The 24,158-nt window shown below is 47.4% G+C and overlaps 1 protein-coding gene across 1 annotated transcript in view; it reads right to left on the bottom strand.

Annotated features, from left to right (window-relative positions):
• Positions 1 to 24,158, bottom strand: part of LOC121002299 (ATP-dependent translocase ABCB1-like) — a 1,351,406-nt gene that overhangs the window by 81,797 nt on the left and 1,245,451 nt on the right. The gene's annotated exons all lie outside the window — the stretch shown is intronic.

The raw sequence follows: 24,158 nt of genomic DNA, 5'->3' as shown, positions 1-24,158 counted from the left end.
AAGCCCTTTTTGGCATGTACTATTGGCAAAAGAAAAATATATTTGCCTTTCAGCGGTGCAGTTATATGTTCTAAAGCCTTTTGTGGCTTATATAAGTGGAAAAAAATAAGGGCCTATTTGCCGTTCAGCGGTGTAGTTATATGTTCTAAAGCCCTTTTTTGTGTGTATCAGTGGGGAAAAAATGGCTTATTAGCCGTTGTGTGGTGAAGTGAGAAAATTTTAGACATATTTGGGGTGTTTTAATTTCCTTTTCATTTATTTATTTATTTGATCTAAAAGTATGTCAGACAGAGAAGTGCCACACCCTGCACAGGGGAGTGGCAGCGGCCTAAATGTTTCTTGTGCAGGCACAGGGCGCAGCAGAGTAAGGGGCAGTGGCAGCAGGGTTCACTGCGAGAGGCCTGAGCTATTAGTGTCAGCTAGTGGTGATGTCTTGACCAAGGAACCCAGCTGTTCTTGAATGGTTGACTCGATCATCTCTGTTTTGGATCCACTCCTGTTTTTTTTGGCAATAGCAATACTGATGGATTACTGACCAAATGCTGACTGAGTGAATGCTCAACAGACAGGATCTGTTTTTTTGGGGTTATTGTTCTGAAGGATCAGAGGAAGGGCAAAATCATCAGTCTGTCATGGGGCTCTACTTGTATAAGCGTTTAATAGAACAGGTTCTGTAAAAAACTATGTGGAATCAGCTGACGACAGTGTAAAAGGAGTGCACTTCTTCTAGGCACTAACATCAACCTGTAAGGCTGAGTTCATACTTGAGTAATTTGGTCAGTTTTGGCCCCGTGACTACCCAAAAAAGTGAAGTGTGCAGTGATTCTAAGAGTGACGCCTTTTATCTGCATGTCATACTGACTCACAGTATTATTTCACTACCACAGCAGACTCCCTATGCATGTTACTGCAAGGCACAGTGTTCTACATTACTATAAAGGCTCTCTGCAGCCAGAAAATAGCAGTTTTTAACATGATTCACCGCAAATAAATTCAGATCGAACCAATTATTTTTTTTTAATTCGGCGAACCGGCCGAATTGAATTTCTCAAAGATTTGCTCATCTCTAGTGGTAATTAAAGACTGTATTAATGAGCATTCCACAATGGAAGTGCTAATTAGCAACAGTAATTACCGGCAAGGGCGCTAAATTACTGGCTTGGCCCTTGCCCATGGCTCTGCTGCTTGTTCACTACTAGAGATGAGCGAACTTCTGTTTTAAGTTTGGCGTCTAAAGTTCGGCTTCTGGTTAGCGGAGGATCCCGATATGGATTCCGAATTCCATTGTGGTCCAGTATGCCATTATTGATTCCGCTACCACGGACCACAACGGAATTCGGAATCCATATCGGGATCCTCTGCTAACCGGAAGCCGAACTTTAGACGCCGAACTTAAAACAGAAGTTCGCTCATCTCTATTCACTACTTGTCTGTCTTTGCACTACTTTGGCAGGTAGTAACTAGTGTTGAGCTGCTGCATGTGTTACAAATTGAAAGTAAGAAGTCCAGGAACATGATATGATCCATAAGGCTATGTAGCCAGTCAATCTGCAGGTAGCCATCGCCTATGATGTCACAGCCCTATAAAAGCCTTGTCCTGCATGGTCTCCACCACTTTCCTGTGAGATGAGCATAGAGAGACAGTGTTGCAGCGAAGTGTTAATTGGACAATATTGGATATATTGGGGAGAGTGCAGGGAGAGTGTATCGCTGTGTGCATCAATGTGCACTGCACTGACATTCAGAGTTAATCCGTCATTTTAGTGACTAACACCTCAGTGTTAAAGGCAGGTGTCATATCACAGTATACGTCACATTCTAGTGCACCAACATTTAGAGTTAGGACTCATGCATGCGGCCACACCGTATTTTGCGGCCCACAAATTACAGATCTGCAAAACACGCATTTTGCGGAACGGAAGGTCTGGCCCTCAATAGACCAGTCCTATCCTTGTCCGTGATATAGACAAGAACAGGATATGTTGTATTTTTATTTTTTTGCGGGGCTGCAGAATGGAGGTAAGGATGCAGACAGCACACAAAGTGCTGTCCGCTGTCATGGATCAGTGGGTGTGAACCCACTGTGACACTGATTGGCTATACTCTGGAGGGGCATGTCTAAGCAACTACCTGGTTTTCACTAGAGCTTCAGATGGTGAGGATAGACTTGAGCTGTTAGGGTAGTTGCCAGGGGCTACTCCAGAGCAATCTTCAAGCCTGTGGCAGCTGGTCCAGGCAGACCAGGAGGTACCTGAGTAGGTACCGGAAGTACAATCTTAGTCAGGCAGGCGGAGTCGTTACCAGGAGCAACAGTGCAGGACCGAAGGATAAGGCCGAGGCGTAGTTAGACAGGCAAAAGGTCAGGGAAGGCAGCACAGGTACAGGTACAGGTCAGTCATTCCGGCTCGACAACAGGAGAGACAAAGCAAGTAGGCAGGGATCAGATGATAAGCAGAATCCAGGGACGAAGTATAGATCAGAAGCACATGAGAGTATCAGGAATCAGCAAACTCAAGGACCTTAACACTGAGGCACCAGGGAAGGGGGCTGAGCCACTTAAATACCTGAAGGAGAGCCAAAGTTGGTCAGTGAGGTCATCTGATCTAACCCACACAGCCCAGGGAGTGATGTGCTCCGCCATTAGAGCAGTGTAACATGAAACCAGCCAAACTCATGCTGTGTCCAGGGCTGAGTGGAAGCTGTATAGCAAAATCCTCAAAGGCAATCACACCTACAGAAATGGAAGTACAAGCCACAGGTCACCACTGAGCGCGACGCCCGGGACCGTGGCGATAAACGGGGGAACAGCGGCATACAGCAGCCGCTGTTACAGTAACCCCCCTTCCTTACACCCCCATTTCTTATGAACCTTTTTAACAGGTCCGGAGCATGAATATTCTCCTCCGGCTCCCAAGACCGAAGCCCTTCCTATCCACCAGGTAGTAGGTTTTCTTCCCATGTTTCCTGAAGTCCAAGATGTCCTTGATCTCGAAAGTCTCTTCCGAGTCTTCAGACACCGGAGTTGCTGTAGACGGAGCTGTGGAGAAATGGTTAAAGACTACCTGTTTGAGCAAGGATACGTGGAAGGCATTGGGGAAACCAAGAGAGAGAAGTAGCCGTAAAGTATAGGTCACTTCATTGATCTTATTTAAAACTACGAAGGGTCTTAGGGGCAAACTTGAAACTAGGAACCCTCAAACTGATGTTTCTGGAGGAGAGGAATCTGGAGAGCCATACCTTATCTCCAGTTGAGAACTGAGGCAGTTTTCTTCTTTCCCTGTCTGCATTCGTCTTCATGTGGGTCACTACTTTTTTGATGAAAATCTTGGTATCCTGCCAGATCTTCAAGAAATCCCTAAAATATGAATCCGCCGCTGGTACCCCAGAAGACATAGAAACAGGGAGAGGAGTACGAGGATGCTGTCTAAAAAACGACAAAGAAAGGGGATGACCCCGTAGACTCACTAGTATGGTTATTGTAGGAGGAGTTGTCGTGTTGAGCTGAAACAAAATGCCGAAGGTAATTCTCCCATACCGTTGGTTTGGGGGTTGACCGGAGGAAAAGTCCAGGTCAACTTCTAGCAGTCGGCAAAGAGCTCTCCAGAACTTGGAGGTAAACTGGACTCCCCGATCAGAAACAATATGCCCAGGTAAATCATGCAGACAAAATATATGTGTCACGAACAGTTTAGCAAGTTCCACAGCCGAGGGAAATCCAGTCAAAAGGAATGAAGTGCTCTTTCTTGGAGAATCGTTCCATGACCAACCAAATCACGGTCGGTACATACGGCCGAAGAAGGCAGCTCTATAATAAAGTCCATGGCAATGTGTTGCCATGGAGCATCAGGAACAGGTAGCGGTAACAACAAACCAGGCGGTTTGTTCCTGGATATTTTATTTTGCGCACAGGCGCAGCAGGCAGAGACATAATCACGCACATCCTTGGACAATGTGGGCCACTAGTAGTGGCGAGACAACAGTTCTATAGTCTTGCAAATACCGTACCATACTTTATTGCTGTGCCAGAAAGCGCTACACGGTGCGCACCAGCACTCCAATGGTTAATTTGCCACATTCGTGCAATGGCGCCGCTTCTTCATGCCCTTTGGAAGCGGGAAAACTTAAGAGCGCGAAAATGATGTCTACGCCCCTTGAGAAGCGGGAAAACTAAAGACTGCCCACCAAGAACTCTGCAATGGGAGCCAAGGGAGTGAAGACTCCTCCCTCTGGGCTCCACCCTCATTTCCTACATTGAGTGAGAGAGCAGAGAAGATGGCGGTTCCACAACCCAAGTGGGGAGAAATGTCTACGACCAGTACCCTCCGGAGATCCGCGTGTCCCAGTTGGTCCGGAAGGATGGCCCATCGACGCTGGCTACGACCCAGGAGCCAGTGGATCCCTCCGCGACGGCTGAATCTGCACCCAAGATGGCCACCAACGTCCAGCTTGCTCCCACGGAAGCAGCTACTGTCAAGGCACCAGAGGAGATGACCCCATCTGCTACCTCACCGCCTGCACCAACGACCGACACCCAGGTCCAAGAGCCAGTTGCACCACTAGAGGAGATGACCGCCATTCTGAAGACAGCCGCGATCATACCAGATGACCAGCAGAAGGTACAGGAACCGGCCGCCCGGCCGCGACACCAGGTAGAAGCAGCCCCACTCCCTGAGGCCCCGGTCCAGCCCGTAGCTGCCCCTGCATCATGCCTGGTGGGTCCCGATACTGCTACTAGGCCTGAACAGGCCTCGCTCCGCACACCCTTCTGGTGCGGCGGAGGCGGTCGGAGTTTCCAATCCGCCGCCCGAAAGATATAGCCCCAGGCCAGGCCAGCTTAATCCAGAGGTCCCGCTAGAGATTACCAGTCACGCCAAGACCCCATGGGAATATAAGACCGCCATAGAGGAGTGGGTTAAACAAGTCCTAGACGACCCCCAGCCTGGCGACCCTAAGCTCACCAAACGGACAGGGACAGTCCTCTGGTTTTTCATACAGTGAGGAGTGGGCTTCCTTCAGGACAACTACTCTGGAGCAGAGATATTTGTGGGCCACCACTCCGTTAAGCTCTCCTACCTGCTGCAGGCCCGCCACAGCCTGTATGTGGGCGATCAAGTGGAGTACACCCTGATGAGGTCCCTGCAAGGCCCCTTTGCCGCAGGAGTGACTCTACTCGCCAAGCCATTATCCCCTGCACTTACCCCAGAGACCTGGTGGGAGGACCCAGGCTCTGCAAGGAGGATCAGACATCTTCAAGAGACCTCAGATGGCCAATTAAGGTTCAGAGAGCAAGCACAGCCTGAGCCAGAGCCCCTCATCCCTGACCTGGCTGCACCCCCAACACTACGGGTGGGCCAAATAAACATAAACAACTCTATTCTCACCTTCAACCCCAGGGTACAGCCATATATCCTACCCTGGAAGCTACCACAGGCACCCTCGGTTTGTCTGCCAGAGCCCATTCAGCCTGAGGTATTATCAGCCTCTGCACCGGCTATGGATCCCGGTTTGCAGCATGTTGCAGCTGCATTCTCCAAGCTCACTGCTCAGCCAAGTCCCAAGCACACCACTAGAGGGCAGTGGCACACCACTACAGCTGCTCAGTTGAGCTATAAAAAGGCAGGAGCACCCCCTAATGAGCTTCAGTAGCTCCAGAAGCGAGGAGGACCTACACGTCCTTCTCTAAATGCCTTTCTTATGCTAAAATAAAGGACTATTGGGAGCCACAGTGTGGACTGGTCTTGAAAACTGAGAGACTGTTGGCCAGTTTTGTTGTATCCGGTTGCCACAAGTTACAGCCACAGCTGGATGGCCACTCTTCTAAGGACTCCCCCCACCTTTAACTACTGTTTGATGCCCAAGTTTACATTGTTTTACCCCCTTTGTCAGGTTACTTGAGAGCCTCATGGAACTATGGTTCTCATCATGCTGCTATTTCATATGTGCTTTTATATAACATTTTGTTTCCAGAGGATTCTACATCAAGCACTTCAAGAAAAAGGACTCAAGTCATATTTGAGCGTATTATTGTACTAATAAATGCATAACGTTTTTGCACTGTCTTTCCAATATGTCTACAGGTTATGCAACGTTACAAGCTTGCACCCAAAGAAAAGACTTAAACGTGTACCTGAGCTCTTTGTGATCTTTATTGCTATATTATTGCACTGTTTTTGCACTTAACTCAAGTATCATATGCCCATTGTGTGTATTCTTTTCCAGATGCCTCAATGTGACCTTCATGCACTTATTGTGATATTGCACTAACTTTTGCACTTAGCCAGATAAGTAGCACCTTACTTCTGTGTGCCTTGCTTTACAGCTCTTGTCTCTTCCTCCTTTTATACAGACTGCCTCTGCTGGGCGCTTAATACTAATGGCCTACACCTGTAAGACAGGTTCCTAACACTACATTCTACCTGTTATGTGCCATGACGACTACCATACAATTCAGGGAGTGTAGGTTCCACATGCATGCTGGGCCTGCTTTAATGTCTGTCATTTTTGGTGCCAAAATGGCCTCCATTATATCCAAGAAATGCAGGTACCAACATGCATGCCGGGCCCACTCCACACCACTCCCGGTGCCAAATGGCCACCAAAGAATGCAATGAGAATCCACAACTATATCTCTCCTGGTGCCAAATGGCTTCCAGTGAGTGAGGGGGAGCAGGCCAAGCTATATACTCACACTAATTAAAATCAGCCTATGGGGCAGACGAGCTGGTCAGGAGTGCACAACTGAGGTGTTTGCCAAGCATCTCTAATTTATAAGTATAGCACTTTTGTACTTTATTTGGTTTGCAGAGAGCTGTTGCATTGCATGTTTTGTTTTACAGTGTTGTTCTCAGCCATAGCAACGTGCCCCTGTGCTTTGGAATCTGCTGACTGACCCCCTTTTTCTTTGCAGTTTGTACTGGAGGTGTGGCTGACACCTCAGTCGTGCACTCCTGACTAGAGATGTCCCGAACTATTCACCGGCGAACAGTTCCCGGCGAACATCGCTTGTTCGCCTTCGCCGCGGCGGGCGAACATATGCAATGTTCGGTCCGCCCCCTATACGTCATCATTGAGCAAACTTTGACCCTCTACCTCACAGTCAGCAGACACATTCCAGCCAATCAGCAGCATACCCTCCCTCCCAGACCCTCCCACCTCCTATCAAAAAGCAAGGACAGCATCCATCCTAGATTCATTCGGAAGCTGCAGTGTTAGTGAGAGGAGGGACAGTGCAGCTGCTGCTGATTTAATAGGGAAATCGATAGTTAGGCCAGTGTTCTGTGTCCACTCCAGTCCTCAAAGACTCATCTGATCTGCTGTAAGGACAGCGTCCTGACAGCACCCCAAAATGCCCTTTTTAGGGCTAGTACATCAGTCTGCTTTTTTTTTTCTCTGTAATCTAATTGCAGTTGCCTGCCAGCGTGTGTGTCAGGCCTACAGCGTGTACTGTGCCCACTACTGCCAGTGCCCAGTGCCACCACTCATATCTGGTGTCACAGTAGCTTGCATTTAAAAAAATAAAATAAAATTTTCACTGTAATATAATTACAGTTGCCTGCAAGCATGTGTGTCAGGCCTACAGCGTGTACTGTGCCCACTACTGCCAGTGCCCAATGCCACCACTCATATCTGGTGTCACAGTAGCTTGCATTTTAAAAATAAAAACTATTTTTTCACTGTAATCTAATTGCAGTTGCCTGCAAGCGTGTGTGTCAGGACTACAGCGTATACTGTGCCCACTACTGCCAGTGCCCAGTTGCACCACTCATATCTGGTGTCACAGTAGCTTGCACGCATAGTACAACTAATCAGAAAAAAAATGACAGGCAGAGGCAGGCCATCCCGCAGGGACCGTCGTGGTCGTGGTGCTGTGATTTCCTTTGGCCCTAGAATAATGCCCAGTGTTCAGAGGCCACGTACCCTGAACTCTCCTCCAGTTCTGAGGACATAGTTGACTGGCTTACACAGGACACCCAATCTTCTACAGCTTCCGCTCGGAACCTTGACGAACCATGCTCCTCCAGCTCAGCTTCGGGCACCTCTCAAGTTACCACTCACCCGCCTGCCGCCACCACCAACACTAGCACCACAGCTGCTTCACTTGATCTGTCAGAGGAGTTATTTACACATCAGTTGGAAGAAATGAGTGATGCGCAACCATTATTGCCAGAGGATGTAGATAACAGGGATAGGTCTTTGTCAGGCAGCATTACACACATGGACGTACGGTGTGATGATGATGATGTTGTACCCGCTGCTGCCTACTTTGCTGAGTTGCCAGATACAAGTGAAGCGGTTGATTATGACGATGTGTCTGTGGATGTCACGTGGGTGCCCGCTCGAAGAGAAGAAGAACAGGGGGAAAGTTCACATGGGGAGACAGAGAGGAGGAGGAGACGAGTTGGAAGCAGGGGGAGGTCGTCGCAAGGAGCTAGTGGCACAGTCAGACAGCATGTATTGGCACCCGGGGTCAGCCAAACAGCACGCCAATCAACGCATGCTGTTGCCACCACCAGAATGCCGTCATTGCAAAGCTCAGCAGTGTGGCATTTTTTTTGTGTGTCTGCCTCTGATAACAGCGATGCCATTTGCAACCTGTGCCAAAAGAAACTGAGTCATGGGAAGTCCAACACCCACCCAGGTACAACTGCTTTGCGAAGGCACATGATCTCAAATCACAAATGCCTATGGGATCAACACATGATGAGTACAAGCAGCACACAAACTCAAAGCCACCATCCTCCTCCTGGTCCAGCATATTCAGCCACGTCAACCACTGCTGTCCTCCTTGCCCCTCTCAAACATCCGCCACTCCGCCTCTCACCTTCAGCAGTTCTTGCTCATCTGCCCAGTCAGGTGTCTGTCAAGGAAATGTTTGAGCGTAAGAAGCCAATGTCACAGAGTCACCCCCTTGCCCGGCGTCTGACAGCTGGCTTGTCGGAACTCTTAGCCCGCCAGCTTTTACCATACAAGCTGGTGGAGTCTGAGGCCTTCAAAAAATTTGTAGCTATTGGGACACCGCAGTAGAAGGTACCCGGCCGAAATTTATTTTCACAAAAGGCAATCCCCAACCTGTACTCTATTGTGGAAAAGGAAGTCATGGCATGTCTGGCACACAGTGTTGGGGCAAGGGTCCATCTGACCACTGATACCTGGTCTGCAAAGCATGGTCAGGGCAGGTATATCACGTACACTGCGCATTGGGTAAACCTGCTGACGGCTGCCAAGCATGGAATGTGTGGCTCTGCAGAGGAGTTGGTGACACCGCCACGACTTGCAGGCATGCCTGCTGCCACCTCCTCTACTCCTCCTACTCCATCCTCTTTGCTAACCTCCTTGGCTGAGTCCTCTTCTGTGTCTTGCTCCACATCAACTGCACCCCCCCAGCTCCCCAGGGGCTATTCCACATCCCGGATACGACAGTGTCACGCCGTCTTGGGGTTGACATGCCTGAAAGCAGAGAGTCACACCAGACCAGCACTCCAGTCCGCCCTGAACGCACAGGTGGATCAGTGGCTGACTCCGCACCAACTGGAGATCGGCAAAGTGGTGTGTGACAATGGAAGCAATTTGTTGGCGGCATTGAATTTGGGCAAGTTGATACATGTGCCGTGCATGGCACATGTGTTGAATCTGATCGTACAACGCTTTGTGCATAAGTACCCAGGCTTACAGGACATCCTCAAGCAGACCAGGAAGGTGTGCGGCCATTTCCGGCGTTCCTACACGGCCATGGCGCACTTTTCAGATATTCAGCGGCGAAACAACATGCCAGTGAGGCGCTTGATTTGCGACAGGCCGACACGTTGGAATTCAACACTCCTAATGTTCGACCGCCTGCTCCAACAAGAAAAAGCCGTCAACGAGTATTTGTATGACCGGGGTGCTAGGACAGCCTCTGCAGAGCTGGGTATTTTCTTTGCCACGTTACTGGACGCTCATGCGCAATGCCTGTAGGCTCATACGTCCTTTTGAGGAGGTGACAAACCTAGTCAGTCGCACCGAAGGCACAATCAGCGATATCATCCCATTTGTTTTCTTCCTGGAGTGTGCCCTGCGAAGAGTGCTGGATCAGGCCGTAGATGAGCGTGAAGAGGAAGAGTTGTGGTCACCATCACCACCAGAAACAGCCTTATCAGCATCGCTTGCTGGACCTGCGGCAACGCTGGAAGAGGAGTCTGAGGAGGAATGTGGCTTTGAGGAGGAGGAAGACCAACCACAGCAGGCATCCCAGGGTGCTCGTTGTCACCTATCTGGTACCCGTGGTGTTGTACGTGGCTGGGGGGAAGAACAGCAGGGCCGGTACAAGGCAGGGGCCGAAGGAGCGGGTGCCCTGGGCGCTACCATTTGCGGACAGGAGGGGGGCGCAGGTGAAGTGCCAGCAGCAGTGGCGTCGCCAGGGGGGGGCCAGAGGGGGCCACGGCCCCCCCTACATCATGCTGTGCCCCCCCAACTAAAATGACCCCCCCCAAGTGAGCAGCCGCCGCCGGGCACAGGGAGATGAGCGCTTCCATTGCGCTCATCTCCATTGTAAACTGTCTGTGCCAGCGGAGGTGCAGGGGAGGGAGAGGCGTGTCCCTTCCCTTTCCTCTGATAGGCTGCAGGCAGGCACCGAAGTGGAGGAGAGGCCCCGCCCCCTAATTACTCCTGTTTACCTTTCTAAAGCTAAAGGACCTTTGATGATGTCATCACAGGTCCTGTAAGGGAACTGCACAGTGTAAAGTGTAGTTCCCAGGTTAGAACAGTGCATCTGCCAGGACCTGTGATGACATCATCTTCAACATCACAGGTCCTGCAGAATCTAGCAAAGGAACTGCACCAAAAATGGTGTAGTTCCTAGGTTTCAAAGGTACATCTGCCAGGACCTGTGATGACATCATCACAGGTCCTTCAACCCCTAACAGCAAGTATTAAAAGTTCACAAGCAGCTCTGTATTGATCCATACAGACTGGAATGGAGAGGTAAGAGGAGGTCCTCCACTTTTCATCATTTACCCCCCCCCCCCCCTCCATGCCCTGTTTTTACTCATTGCTCACTCATGTATACTACTTCAGACAGTTACCACTACCTCATGTACCTCACAGTGACTATAATGCATAACTGACCACATATTTCTATAAACACTGCATCTACAGTATTATACCTTCTATGTGTCACATCAATACACTGCTCTGTATATATATATATATATATATATATATATATATACACACACATACATGCACACACACTGCATATATTACACAGTATTATACATGCAATATGTACAGATATATAGTATATACCGCAGTGCACTGATATGTGAGGTATGAGGTATAATAGATGCTGTGTGTACAGATATCAGTACACTTCTGTATATACTATATATGTGAGGTACGAGGTATAATAGATGCAGTGTGTACAGATATATAGTATATACAGCAGTGTACTGATATGTGAGGTACGAGGTGTCAATACACTGCTGTATTTACTATATACCTGTACACACTGCATCTATTATACCTCGTACCCCACATATTACACTACTGTATATACTGTATACACTGCATATATTATACCCCGTACCTCACATATCAGTACACTGCTGTATATACTATATACCTGTACACACTGCATCTATTATACCCTGTACCTCACATATCAGAACACTAGGGAATATACTATATACCTGTACACACTGCATCTATTATACCGCGTACCTCACATAACTGTACACTGCTGTATATAATATACATCTGCATCTATTATACCTCTTTTGTGTGCCAGGGCTGTTTTGTAATCCCATTCCGGCCCTGATGGCATAAATTATAAAACGCAGCAGCAAGAATAGTTCATGGAACAAAGGGAGGGGCTATAAAAGGGGAATGGGGGCCCAATTTAGATTCCTGCTATGGGGCCCAGTGATTTTTATGTACGCCCCTGGCTGCAGGCACTAGGCCGGCAGCCTATCAGAGGCCGGCGCAATGACGTCATCGTGCCGCCTGAGCCTTACATTACAGCGTGGGACACAGGAAGAGGCTGCATCGCATCGCTGACACTTAGGTAAGTATAAGTGTTTTTTTTTTGTTTTTTTTTACAATAGTGTTACTGGCACATTGGGGGGGCTTATTACAAAACTGGCACATGATGATGGGGGGGACTTTATACTGGCACATGATGATGGGGGGGAACTTTATAGTGTCTGTGACTTTCAAAGTCCCACAGTCCTTTGTTCTATTGCTTTAAGTATATTCTTGTTTTGAAACAACATTGATTCTTTCTTAAAAACGGGGGGGGGGCGCAGTTTGCCATCTTCGCCCTGGGCACCAAATGGCCTTGTCCCAGCCCTGAAGAACAGACCTTCAATGAGATCAGTGAGGATGAGGAACGGGACATGAGTAGCTCGGCATCCAACTTTGTGCAAATGTGGTCTTTCATGCTGTCATGCCTGTTGAGGTATCCTCGTATAAAAAGGCTGAAGGAGAACGTCCTGTACTGGGTGGCCACGCTACTAGACCCCCGGTATAAGCAGAAAGTGCCTGAAATGTTAACGAATTACCGGAAGTCGGAAAGGATGCAGCAGTTCCAAAACAAGTAAAAAAATATTCTTTACACAGCGTATAAGGGTGATGTCACAGCACAACGGGAATCTAACAGGGGAAGAGGTGAAAGTAATCCTCCTCCTACCACGACCACGCCAGCAAGGACAGGACGCTTTACAGACGTGTTGTTGATGGAGGACATGCAGAGCTTTTTAAGTCCTACGCATCGCCACAGCCCTTCGGAGTCCACCCTCAGAGAACGACTTGACCGACAGGTAGCAGACTACCTCGCCTTAACTGCAGATATCGACACTCTGAGGAGCGATGAACCCCTTGACTACTGGGTGTGCAGGCTTGACCTGTGGCCTGAGCTATCCCAATTTGCGATAGAACTTCTGGCCTGCCCCGCTTCAAGTGTCCTGTCAGAAAGGACCTTCAGCGCAGCAGGAGGTATTGTCACTGAGAAGAGAAGTCGCCTAGGTCAAAAAAGTCTAGATTACCTCACCTTTATTAAGATGAATGAGGCATGGATCCCGAAGGGACTGACAGTGGGGGATGCATTTGACTAAGAAAGGCCTGATGAAATGCCTTGGGCTATAAAATGGTCCACACGCTGCCAACTAGGGTTCAAGCCGCAATGTTTTAGTGCACTTTCTGCCTGGAAAACATTAATTTTGTAGAAGCGGCTGCAACAATACCAAATTTTTCAGGCATGTGTACATGCCTAATTTTTCTGGCCTCTGGTGCTGCACTGTGGCTGCAAAAACAAAAACAAAACAAAAAAGGCACATACATGTGTCAATCCCCCTTCGTGATCGTTACCTTGTTGTGATGAATGGGCTTGCGTATCACAATGAAGCGATCACCTCTATGAATGTGTTGGCAATGGCAATGTTGGCACACCCCAGATGAGATAAGGTTGTTGCTTCATTGTGAACAGACCAAAAGCGATCGGCTGGATAATTCTGCATAGAAAAAACATTAATTTTCTTTGTGATCATCTAAGGTGATCATTAAAGCCTACTAGGCCAACAATGGGCCCACACTGCAGAATCATTGTTTTCTGGGTCACTTAACTGTCACTGAACTACCTCAGCACAACCATAGGCTTTGAAAAACCGCCATCGACTTCAATCTCCCAAACGTGCGCACGAGCACAGTCATCACTACACCAAGATTGACGCATAGAGGAATAAAATTTATGTCATGAGTGTGTCAACTATTGACAACTCTTTGCGGTTGTTTAAAATATATTCCATACACGTCCCCTGATAGGGGACGTAACAGGTATTAAACTGATAGGAATAGTACTACTTAACATACCACTCATATCTGGTAGCACAGTAAATTGCACGGCGCACGCGCAGTGCCCCAAATTGGAAGTAAGAGGACCAACCAAGCATCTTTTTCCATCTCCCGGTTCCTAAAATCTATTCCATACACCGGCCCCTGATAGGGGACGTAACAGGGATTAAACTGATAGGAATAGTCCTACTTAACATACCACTCATATCTGGTAGCACAGTAAATTGCACGGCGCACGTGCAGTGCTCCAAATTGGAATTAAGAGGACCGACCAAGCATCTTTTTCCATCTCCCGGTTCCTAAAATCTATTCCATACACGTCCCCTGATAGGGGACGTAACAGGGATTAAACTGATAGGAATAGTACTACTTAACATACCACTCATATCGGGTAGCACGGTACATTGCACGCGCAGTGCCCCAAATTGGAAGTAAGAGGACCGACCAAGCATCTTTTTCCATCTCCCGGTTTCTAAAATCTATTCCATACACCACACCGGCCCCTGATAGGGGACAAAATAGAGATTAAACTGGTAAGAACAGATTTTTTTAATAAAATAAAAAAAGAGGACAGCCTCTGCGGAGCTGGGTATTTATGCCCTTTATGGATTAAACCTGAATCTGTGTCAATTACGTAATTTTCCATGGGAGTTTTGCCATGGATCCCCCTCCAGCATGCCATAGTCCAGGTGTTAGTCCCCTTGAAACAACTTGTCCATCACTATTGTGGCCAGAAAGAGTCCCTGTGGGTCTTAAAATTCGCCTGCCTATTGAAGTCTATGGCGGTTCGCCCGTTCGCGAACATTCGAGGAAATTCGCGTTCGCCGTCTGCGAACGGAAAATTTTTTGTTCGCGACATCTCTACTTCTGACCAGCTCGTCTGCTCCATAGGCTGATTTTAATTAGTGTGAGTATATAGCTTGGCCTGCTCCCCCTCACTCACTGGAAGCCATTTGGCACCAGGAGAGATATAGTTGTGGACTCTCATTGCATTCTTTGGTGGCCATTTGACACCAGGAGTGGTGTGGAGTGGGCCCAGCATGCATGTTGGTACCTGCATCCCTTGGATATAATGGAGGCCATTTTGGCACCAAAAATGACAGAAATTAAAGCAGGCCCAGCATGCATGTGGAACCTACACTCCCTGAATTGTATGGTAGCCGTCATGGCACATAACAGGTAGAATGTAGTGTTAGGAATCCGTCTTACAGAGATCGCCTTGACGTGCGGCAGACGGGCTCAAATAATTTTGTACAAAATGATTTGCCAAGCATCTCTAATTTATAAGTATAGCACTTGCAATTATTATGCAATTTTGTACTTTATTTGGTTTGCAGAGAGCTGTTGCATTGCATGTTTTGTTTTACAGTGTTGTTCTCAGCCACAGCAACGTTCCCCTGCGCTTTGGGATGTGCTGACTGACCCCCTTTTTCTTTGCAGTTTGTACTGGAGGTGTGGCTGACACCTCAGTCATGCACTCCTGACCAGCTCGTCTGCCCCATAGGCTGATTTTAATTAGTGTGAGTATATAGCTTGGCCTGCTCCCCTCACTCACTGGAAGCCATTTGGCACCAGGAGAGATATAGTTGTGGGACTCTCATTGCATTCTTTGGTGGCCATTTGGCACCAGGTGTGGAGTGGGCCCGGCATGCATGTTGGTACCTGCATTCCTTGGATATAATGTAAGCCATTTTGGCACCAAAAATGACAGAAATTAAAGTAGGCCCAGCATGCATGTGGAACCTACACTCCCTGAATTGTATGGTAGCCGTCATGGCACATAACAGGTACAATGTAGTGTTAGGAACCCGTCTTACAGAGATCGCCTTGACGTGCGGCAGACGGGCTCAAATAATTTTGTACAAAATGATTTGCCAAGCATCTCTAATTTATAAGTATAGCACTTGCAATTATTATGCAGTTTTGTACTTTATTTGGTTTGCAGAGAGCTGTTGCATTGCATGTTTTGTTTTACAGTGTTGTTCTCAGCCACAGCAACGTGCCCCTGCGGTTTGGGATGTGCTGACTGACCCCCTTTTTCTTTGCAGTTTGTACTGGAGGTGTGGCTGACACCTCAGTCGTGCACTCCTGACCAGCTCGTCTGCCCCATAGGCTGATTTTAATTAGTGTGAGTATATATGTGCTGACTGACCCCCTATTTCTTTACAGAGTAAAGACACCTCCATGCTTTCTTTGGTATTCGGATCCAAAATACTTCAAAGTCAGTCAGTAGTGATTGCTTAGTGCAGACCTTTGGTTCACTGGGTATACCAAGAGGGAAACTGTTACTCAGGACACCCTACTCATGCGGGCAGGAACCTCAGGGTAGCCGTTATGTGTTTGTCTTTGTCTTTATGTGTAATACATGCAGTAATTTGTATTTATTCGGGTATATCAGAGCTGGTTCCTCCCCTCCTAAGCATAAGCCGAGGGCAGCTTAACTCAAAGTAAGGGGGAATGTAACAACCCAGAGCTGTGTTGCTACACGCCTCTACCCTGCTACTATCTCCTAAGAGCCTTTACACTGTCATCAGATATAATTTACATTATGTCTTCACAACTGTGCATGTAAAACTATGCTAAATGTAATTTTCCTTGTAATTTCCCATGTTCACTAGCAGGTGGCAGCAATGCGTTGGTAAGGAGCTAGTTACAGTTTAGTATATCTAGGCTGGAATAGTTCATTCCAGCTTAGCTCCCCCTCTGTGGAGGTGTGGACTGTTCCCACATCCTGCACCTTGGGTGTAGAAGGAAGTTAGAGTCAGTGTGCCAGCTGCCCCTGTTGGGGAAGGCTGTGTGATAGAGTTCAGGAGTCCCCCTGCATAGGGAAGAAAGCCAGGATCTTGTCTCGGCTGTGGCATTGATCATATTCTCAGTCTGAGCCCTGCAGCCTCAGCTGGATAACAAAAAAGCAGACAACCTCCAGAGTTCCAGGATGAATGCATTCCCTGAGAGCCTATCTGAGAGTCAAGTCCAGAGACCTACGAGAAGCCATATTCCTCCTCAGCTAGTAAGTCCCCACAAATCAGAAAATAAAGAGAAGCGTGGAAGATAAATTACTGCCACAGATTCAGAGCTACTAAGAAGACGTCTTATCCTCCAAGCTCCAGATTTATAGTTTAGAATATTTATTCCTGCCAACCATTGCCAAAGCCTGCTGGGATCAAAGACCAAAGCTGTATTCTGTTTGGATTCAAGTTATCCTCAGTAAAGAAAAGTTTGAACTTCACCTAAAGGTCTGGACATCAATTTCTGCTGCAAACTTCCTGTATTACTCCTACTATCTCTACACTCAATTTATTGTAAGTGAGCCAGGAAACAGGAGTCCAGCCGTACCCAGGTTGGAGACACCGTTGACACAATTATCATCACCTATAGAGACATTATAGGCCATTATACCACTCTGGCATTCCAAATCCGGGACGTGCGTTATAACAACTTAGGAGGGCCCTGTGATAGTACCCTGTGCACACTGCAATTGGCATCACAAACAAATTATAGACTATCATCTACACCTGACCCAGTCATTGCATAATTTGGCGTCAGCGTATACTCGTATCCTGCTCATTGCACATCCAACTTCAGGTCGGTGGAAACCAGTTGCTGTAGTAGGCCACGCCTATTTTGCGCATGCGAATACACAGAAATTACATTGCCAATATTTCGCAATGAAAAGAATAATGAATGGAGATGGCAAATTTGCATAATACATCTGGTATGTCACTGTCCATGTTGTGGGACGATTTGTGCACTTCTAGTATTTGGTGGCTGCAAATATGACCTGAAGGTTTTTCAGGTTCGCCTGCCATTAAAGTGAATGGGGCCCACCGCGAACTTGCAGTTCGCGAACATTTGATCGCGTTCTCAAATCGTTCCGGCCGATGTTCGTCCATCACTACTCTTGAAGTCAGACCAGTGCGACTAGGTGGTCGGTTGGATTGCAGTCGGTTAAGCACCACCCTGTCTTCCACCAATTCCAGTCTTGATACTCCTTCCTCCCACCATGTAGAGTCTGGCCAAACAAGTGATCCCACACTCGGATATTCCGAGGACCTCTTTTCCTCGCCATTCCTTGATTTGGCCCTCACGCCAAGCACGATTGAAAGGGGACAGATCTTGTGCCCTTATTCCCAAACTCTTGAACATCCACAGTCACAAGCAGATGACGGTGGGGAACGGCAATTACTGTTTAATGAGATCGGTGATGATGAGACACAGTTGCCAAAAACTCAACAGCAATTACTGTCTCAAGAGTTTGAGGAAGAGGATGAGACACAGTTGTCAATCACTGAGGTTGTGGTTAGGGCATCAAGTCAGGAGGATGAGTAGAGTGAGGATGTGGAAGAGGAGGTGGTGGACGATAAAGTCACTAACCCAAACTGGGAAGGTGGAAAGCCGATAGAGGACAGCTCTCTGGCGCTTTTTTGAGCAAAGTGCAGACGACAAGAGAATTGTAATTTGCAACCTGTGCCATACAAAAATTAGCAGGGGCGTGAACACTAGCAAACTCACCACCATCAGCATGATCCGCTACATGGCATCAAAGCACCGTAATAGGTGGGCCCGAAAGCCTGGGTCCACAATCTGTGTCTGCGGGTCACACCACTGCCTCCTCTTCCCCTGTGTTACGTGCTGGCCATTTCCCTGTCCAAGACGCAGGCCCGGATGCCTCCCGCCCTGCACCTGGACCTTCTCAAGCACCATCAGCGACCACATCCACTTCCGTGTCCCAGCGCAGCGTACAAATGTCCTTACCCCAGGCATTGGAACGCAAGCGCAAATACCCAGCCACCCAACCACTGTCCATAGCACTAAATGTGCAGCTTTCCAAAATACTGGTCCTGGAAATGTTGCCATTTAGGCTTGTGGACACTGAGGCCTTCTGCAGCCTGATGTCGGCGGCAGTCCCGCTTTACGCAGTCCCCAGCCCGTGCCCGCCTTACACCAACATGTGTCCAGTAACATCACACGTGCCCTGACCAACGCAGTTACTTGGAAGGTCCACTTAACCATGGACAAGTGCATTCGGCCAGGGATGCTACATTTCCCTGACGGCACACTGGGTGAATGTTGTGGAGGCCGGGAGCAAATCGTACCCTGGGATGGCAAAGGTGCTACCGACGCCAAGGATTGCGGGCCCTAATTCCATCAGGGTTTCTGCCACCACCGACGTTAGTGGCTCCAACCCCCACTTCTCCTCCGCCTCCTCCTCCACTTCCACCTCCGAATTATCCGCATGCAGCAACAGTCAGTCATCAGTCGGTAGCTCGGAGCAGTGTAGCACTGCAGTAGGGAAGCGGCAACAGGCTGTGCTTAAGCTGATATGGTTAGGGAACAAACAGCACACCGCCGCAGAGCTGTGGCAGGGGATAAGAGACCAGACTGAGCTGTGACTTTTGCCACTCAACCTAGAACCAGTCATGGTTGTTTTCTGATAATGGCCGTAACTTGGTGGTGGCTTTGAAGCTCGGCAAGCTCACACACATCCCATGCCTAGCCCACGTTTAAAAATTAGTGGTTCAGCGATTTCTCAAAACCTACCCATATTTGCCTGAGCTACTGGTAAAAGGTGCGCCACGTGTATGCACATTTCTGCAAGTCATCGACAGCTTCAGCTGGTCTTTCAATTCTGCAGCAGTGCTTAAAATTGCCAGCTTACCGGCTGTTGTGCGATGTGAGCACGCACTGGAACTCTATGATCCACATGTTGGCCAGGCTTTGTGAGCAGCAGAGGGCAGTAGTGAAGTACCAGCTGCAACATGGTCGTCACCTTTCCAGTCAGCTTCCGATATTCACAAGCAAGGAGTGGGCATGGATGTCTGACCGGTTTTAAGAAACTTTAAGAAATCAACACACATGGTGAACGGCGATAATGCTATTATCAGCATAACCATCCCACTTCTGTGTCTACTCAAAAGCTTGCTGCTCACAATTAAGTACAACGCTTTGCATGTGGAAGAGGTGGAAACGGGGGAAGACATTACACAGGGTAATAGCCAGAACTCCCTCAGCTTGTCTTCTCAGCGCAAATTGGATGATAAAGAGGAGTAGGAGGAGGATCAGGCGACAGTTGCCTCCGCTACAGAGGGCAGTACCCATGGAAGTTTAATTCCACCTGTTCTGCTTGGGTGGGCATAAGAGGAGGAAGAGGATTAGGAGATTGACAGTGATCCTCCTGATGACGACAGTGAAGTCTTGCCTGTTGGTACTCTGGCACACATGGCTGACTTCATGTTATGCTGCCTTTCTTACGACCATCGCGTTATACGCATTTTAGACAACACGGATTACTGGTTGTTCACTCTTCTCGACCCCTGCTACAAAGAGAACTTCTCATCTCTCATTCCTCTGGTGGAGAGGATGAGCAAAACGGTGCAATACCAAAAGATCCTTGTTGAAAAATTGTTCCAAAAACTTCCATCTGACAACGTTGGCGGCAGAGTCTGTAGTTCCTTGGCCAACCGAGGAGGGGAATCAAGGGGAACACACAGCAGTTCCAACAGAGGCAGGGCAACACCCTCCAAAGCCTGGGACAGTTTCATGACACCCCGCCAGCACCCTCACCCTGATGTGCGGCCTAGTGTCACAAGGAGGGAAAATTTTTGGAAGATGGTGAAGGAGTACATAGAAAACCGTGCCAGCGTCTTCAATGATCCCTCAGTGCCTCACAACTACTGGGTGTCAAAGCTAGACACGTGGCACGAATTGGCACTCTACGCCTTGGAGGTGCTGGCCTGCACTGCCGCCAGCATTTTGTCTGAGCGGGTATTTAGTGCTGCTGGTGGCATTATAACAGATAAGCGTATCCGCCTGTCAATTGAAAATGTTGACAGGTGGAATCTTATTAAAATGAACTAGGCGTGGATTGACCATGACTTCTCGACTTCACCAGAGGAAAGCTGATGAACATAAAGGCACTAGTGTTGATCGAGCACCAAAGTCCTCGGGTTCTCTGGCCGAACACATCGGTATGCTCGTGTGCTCTATCGAGCACCCGAGCACAATGGAAGTCAATGGGAGAACCCCAGGCACCCCTGATCGGAAGAGAAGAGGGTGTCTGGTTCACAAAAAAGGTTAGAAATTGATGGAAACCCCATCAAAATGGTTTGGAAACAGAATTAAGAGGATAGCTGGATGCGTTTTGGACTACTATCTACGACATACAATAGACAACAACACAAAGGCTATATGCCAAAAGCCACATGTGCAATCCATCAATCTATCCATGAGACAGATAACAGGCTTAGTCAGCATACCTTACAACGGCAGGCTTGTGCACTGAATGCATGAGACATTCCAAACCAGCTTTTTTTTTTTCCTCAGATAGGAATATTTGCGATATATTACTCATAAACGTTCCATCCCATCATCATCATCGGACTTTATTGCATACTTTCTTATCAAGTTCTATCACTCCTAAATGTTCCTTCCTGTCTGAGGCATTCCAAACCAGCTCTCATGTGACTGAGAGCCAGTAAGTGTCAAAGTTACTTCAGATCTGTTGGATGGCTTGGGTGGACCTGCACACCTAGTTCAATATCATTAGGGAGACAAAGTTTTCTGATTGTCCTAACAATATTCAATAAATTAATTTTTTTTAAAAACATAAACATATGGGAAAGACACGCAAATGAGCAGAAACTGCATTGTTTCTTAGCTGAAAAACCATTTGCATGGAAAATGTACGATCTACACTACTCATGAACAGTGCCATCTATTGGTTTTATAGTCTTATGACAAGAGTAATAGTCTTGTCATAAGACTATGAAACCAATAGATGGCACTGTTCATAGCCTTTGCGTGGAAAATTCACGATAAAAATTAGCGACTGGAATATTTGCAATCTACACTACTCATAAACAGCTCCATCTATTGGTTTCATAGTCTTATCATAATTAGTTGGCGCTGATCATGAGTCATTACAAGCTGACCCTGTAAAAAATTATATGCGAGGGCCTGCTGATGAGCTGACCCTGTAAAACATTATATGCGAGGGCCTGCTGGTGAGCTGACCCTGTAAAAGATTTGAGGTGCGGGCCTGCTGGTGAGCTGACCTTGTACAATTTTTTACAGGGTGAGCTCACCAGCAGGCCCTCACCTACAATCTTTTACAGGGTCAGCTCACCAGCAGGACCGCACCTCAAATCTTTTACAGGATCAACTCACCAGCTGGCCCTCGCATATAATTTTTTTACAGGGTCAGCTCACCAGCAGGCCTTAACATATAATTTTTTTCAGGGTCAACTCACCAAAAGGCATTCACCTACAATCTTTTACAGGGTCAGCTCATCTGCAGGCCCGCACCTAAAATCTTTTACAGGGTGAGCTCACCTGCAGGCCCGCACCTAAAATCTTTTACAGGGCCAGCTCACCTGAAGGCCCTCACCTTATTATACCTAATAGGTAATTTTGCGCATGCTGCCTTGCTTGGATGTGGTAGCCGTTTCTATTTCTCAGGCTCCCTCTCCGGAATCGAACCACGATTCCCCCGTTACCCATGGTCTACATGGTATGGGCTGAAAATAACATCGAAACTTTATAGGGCAGACATCCAAATGGATTGTTGCCGTCACGGGACGTGCGATCGGCCAGAGGTTATCTAGAGTCACTAAAGCAGCAGCAGGCCCTCACACATAATGTTTTAGATGGTCAATTCAGCAGGCCCTTGCTCCAAATGTTTTTGAGGGTTACCAGCAGGCAATCAATCATAATTTTTCAAGGCTGTGCAAGATGCCCTCCTTTATGTGTAACAAAGGCTGTATTGAGTGCCGGTTCCTTGTAATTTTTGGCAGCCCTTTCACTTAGTGCATAGGCTTTATGAGTGTAGGAGGCCCACAACCTGAACAATTGTACTACAATGTGAATGAGGCCCTCCTTTATATGATATACAGGTTGTATCGGAGTGTCTCTTCCTTGTAATTTTTGGCAGCACTTGCACTTTATATACAAGTAAATATACAGGAAAGAATGTTTCCTAACAATTTTTCCCCTAAAATCGATTTTTTTCTTCGGCTTTGTGCGTATTATTGTCAGTCTGTAAAAGTGGCATACTACTCGGACAACATCGTTCCCAAGGTAGCATCCAGTCCAAGATGCATCCAGACATCCTTCCCATGCTGTTCCCGAACCATTTTGGTGGTGTTTCCATCAATTTATGACCTTTTTCTATGAACCAGGCACCCTCCCCTCTTCAGAGCAGGGGGTGCCTGGTTTAATGCTTGGTTTCTTATTGTCCTATATTATGCAGATTATCCTACTTTCCATCATGAACAGCGCCATCTATTGGATACATAGTCTTATGTCCTGTAGAGATGGGAAGTTCGGATCTTTCACATGAATCGGTTCATTTGAATCAGTTCATTCAAATGAACCGATTCATGAATCTAATCTTCGGTTTATTCGCTGAGCTGAAAAGAAGCAAGTGAACCGAAGCTTAGGTTGCGCAATGCACATGCGCGGATGCTTTGATTCACTTGCTGACTCGGCTCTTGGTCTGAGTCAGGAAGTTTATTCTTTAAAACCCTGTGTGTAATTATCTACTCCACTGTAGGGAAAAAATCAAGCATCCAGGGGGTGTGAATTTAACACTGGGGTAAATAATATAATTAAAATGGAGGGTTAAATGTGTAAATGTATTTTAAAAAAATACATCTCAATAGTTATATAGCTACTGAATGAGACAGAAGAAGGGATGCCTTTAACATATATATCTCCTTGAGAAGCCAATTTGACTAGAGATCACAAATTCTCGTAATATATGGCGAATATTTGCCCAAATATTCGAAAAATATTGCGAATTCGAATATTGCCCCTGCCGCTCAACACTACTGTTAACGGGTAGGCTGTTGTGGAGGTCACTGTTAAAGGGGCAGGCATTGTGGATGTTACTGATAAGGGGTTAGGCTGCTATGGAGGATGCTTTCACAGTGCCTGCCCCTTTAATCCTTTAAGTGGGTGGACACTTTGAAACATGCCATCTACTTAAAAACTGATCCGCTAAACCAGGGATCAGCAACCTTCGGCACTCCAGCTGTTGAGAAACTACAATTCCCAGCATGCTCCATTTTTTTTTGTGAGAGACGGAGAGACGCGTGACGGATCACTTTCAAATGGATCCGCAAAACGGGAGTGTGAAAGTAACCTATATTGAAAAAATAAAAATAAAATACTGTATTGTTCTCAAAGGAAAAAAATAAAATAAAGGGCATAGTGCATCCCCTTTCATCACAGGTCAGTTCCTTAGTTTCTTTTCCTTTGAGAACAATAGATGGACAATGTTGGGGGTTGGTGTTAGTCACAGCTAGAGTGAGATACATTTCTGTTGGTTACAATAC

This window comes from Bufo bufo, chromosome 5 (assembly GCF_905171765.1).
Source record: "Bufo bufo chromosome 5, aBufBuf1.1, whole genome shotgun sequence".
Classification (NCBI taxonomy): domain Eukaryota; kingdom Metazoa; phylum Chordata; class Amphibia; order Anura; family Bufonidae; genus Bufo; species Bufo bufo.
This window is presented reverse-complemented; position numbering and strand designations above follow the sequence as displayed.